The sequence below is a fragment of the Portunus trituberculatus genome, chromosome 48 (assembly GCF_017591435.1).
Source record: "Portunus trituberculatus isolate SZX2019 chromosome 48, ASM1759143v1, whole genome shotgun sequence".
Taxonomy (NCBI): domain Eukaryota; kingdom Metazoa; phylum Arthropoda; class Malacostraca; order Decapoda; family Portunidae; genus Portunus; species Portunus trituberculatus.
In genome coordinates, this window is record NC_059302.1 from 24,417,419 (window position 1) to 24,420,879 (window position 3,461).

Below are 3,461 nucleotides of genomic sequence, written 5' to 3' on the forward strand. Positions count from 1 at the left end.
ACCACTACCACCATCACCACCACTACCACCATCACCACCACTGCTGCTGCTATTGCTAATTCCATGAACTTTCTTACACTTCTCTTTTCTGTAACTTGTTTCCCGTTCATACATTAGTTAGTGGAAGGCAGCAAATTTAAATCATGTGACTAAGACGTACTGTACATTTACCAGAAATAGCGTTAATATCACTGTTAGAGATGCTGCTTCACTTATTTATCTGTTACGGTGTCCTAAATCCTTGCATCTTGTCTTATTTCAGTCTGTCTCCCAAAAAAGAATCACCTCTGAGAAGACCTTGCATTATCAAACTGAGGAAAGTGATAATGAAGATGATATACGTTTTGTTCTTTCGCCAAATTCAAAGAAAAAGAGAACGAAGGAGGGAGAGTATGAACATAATGATGGTATGTAACGTTATCAAAGTTTTTCACACGCAAGTTAGTGTGAAAAACTCATTTATTGACTATCACCATCACCATCACTATATCACTACTATTATAACTACTACTACAACAACAATTACTGCTACTACTACTACAAGTACTAATACTACTTCTACTATTACTACTACTACTACTACTACTACTACTACTACTACTACCACTACTACTACTACTACTACTACTACTACTACTACTACTACTACTACTACAAAAACAACAATTACTACTACTACTACTATGACTACAAAAACAAAACTGCTACAACAACAACAACAACAACAACAACTACTACTACTACTACTACTACTACTACTACTACTACTACTACTACTACAACAACAACAACAACAACAACAACAACTACTACTACTACTACTACTACTACTACTACTACTACTACTACTACTACTACTACTATTACTTCTACTACTACTGCTACCGTTACCACACCATTCCTTCTATCTCCCAAGGTCTGTAAAAAAGTCAAGAACAAGAAAAATCTCTACAAATAAAAGAAACCCCGTAATATGCAGATATCAAGGTTTAAACTAACACCGGAAACCTCCCCCCCATCCACACCTCCCCCGCCCCGGTGACATTTAAGTGAGTGAAGGACGTGAGTGAAGGAAACAACAGAGTCCTTCCTCCTTCTCCTTCTCCTCCTCCTCTTCCTCCTTCTCCTCCTCTTAATTACAAAAAAAAAAAGGGAAAAAATTTTATCTCAACATTTCTATCAAACATTCCTTAGTTAACCCCTCGATCACCATGACGCGTTTCTACATTCATTCTGCTTACTATTTGGTGATTTTCTATAGCTTCAGAAACTTATGCTGGGATTAAAATAGTGAAGACTCTGGCTATTTATCTTTTTACCTCCACAGAGCCTTCCTAATGTCAATAAAATGGGCTAATCGTACACAAATTTGAAGGTAAAATGTGTCCAAGTATTGAAAGGGTTAAAGAAGACACATAGCATACCTGTAAATTAATCTTTCAAATTTTACGAGTGATGAGTAGATAACAATCATATCGCACTTTATAAAGGAAGTTAAGACACTAGATAAAAATGACACACACTTACTATACGATTGATATATATTATGTTCCACCAGTATTACTTTATTTGTCTTGCTCTAATCGTGTATATTCTTAGAGGAGAATTTTTCCCTCACAAAATTTTTTTAGATATTTTTCAACATGTTCTAACCTTAATTCAGTATATTCCACGTCTCTCTCTCTCTCTCTCTCTCTCTCTCTCTCTCTCTCTCTCTCTCTCTCTCTCTCTCTCTCTCTCTCTCTCTCTCTCTCTCTCTTCCTTGTATCTCTTCCTTGAAAAATAAACTCTTCCTTAACGAAATCTATATAATAACATTAATTCAGCCGGGTTTCTTTTTTTCTTTTTTCTTCAATAGACATGCAAGACACAGTTCCCTTCTTATCCTTATTGCATCCTTAAAAATATACGCTTTACTTAAATCTGCATAATCAGCTTGTCCTTGCATCCTCAAACCTTCATCCTTAATCTAAATTCTACATCCCTAACTTCAACGTACATCTTCAATTTCCATCCTTAAGGTCACCTCCCTAAATTCAAACTTGCATTCTTAAAAGTACACCCAAATCTGTACCCTTAACCTCTTCAGGGATGAGATACGTTTCCATATTCATTCTGCTTAGTATTTGTGGTTTTATACATTTTGAAAAATTTATGTGGTGATTGAAATAGTAGAAGATTCTGCCCATTAACGTACTGACCTCCATTGACCCTTCCTAATGCAAATAAAATCGTCTAATCATACCCAAACTCATAATGAAAAGTGCGTCCCAGTAATGAAGGGGTTAAAGTCCCCTCCCTAAATTAAAACTTACATTCTTAAAAGTACATCCAAATCTGTACCCTTAACCCCTTCAGTGCTACGACGCATTTCCATATTCATTCTGCTAACTATTTAGTGATTTTATACAGCTTCAGAAACTTATGTGGAGATTAAAATAGTGAAGACTGTGGCCATTAATCTGACCTCTATAAACCCTTTCTAATGTCAATAGAATCGTCAAATCATACCCAAACTCATGGTAAATATGCGTCCCGGTCACTGAAGGTGTTAACTTAAATTTGCATCATGAACTCATCAAATTTCCACTCTTGTGATAAGCTTGCATCCTTCACTTCACCTTATTCTCTTATTTGTAATTTTCACCTCCACTCAATACAAATCTACATCTTCAGCTTACATCAACTTATAAACATGCATCCTTATCTTGGACTCGTGTTCTTATCTTGTATTTTTATCTTAATCCCCAAAAAAACACCATAACTTCCAAAAAGAGATAACCTAACCCTTTAAAAACAACTCAATCCCTTAAGGTTCCAAGAATCCTTTAAAATCCAATGTAATTAAAGGATTAGGATGGATTTTTATGAGATTAGATTACATGACGCGTTTTCATATTCATTCTGCTTACTATTTGGTGATTTTATACAACTTCAGAAACTTATGTGGGGTTTAAAATATTGAAGACTGTGGCTATGAATCTTCTGACCTCCATAGACCCTTCCTAATGCAAACAAAATGGTCTAATCGTACACAAATTTGAAGGTAAAAATGTGTTCCAGTACTGAAGGGGTTAAAGAGTTGGGAGAGAGAGAGAGAGAGAGAGAGAGAGAGAGAGAGAGAGAGAGAGAGAGAGAGAGAGAACGTCCTTGCATCCATTCTTCCTTCATTCCTATCACTCACCCTTCCATCTCTCCCTCTCCCTCTCTCTCAAACACTCAGGACCCTCGCGCGCTCCCACAGACTACGATCCTCCGCTAACTTGATATTCGAGAAGCGCGTCTCACCCAATTACTCGGTGGCTGATACCTAACGACCCGACCCGCGTTATCGCCAACCTGCTGGAGTTTTACGTCCTCTGTGTAATGCTGCGGACGGCCCCTGATGAATAATGGACGGGACCCTACACGCTGGAGGAGGAGGAGGAGGAGGAGGAGGAGGAGGAGGGAGGAGGAGGAGA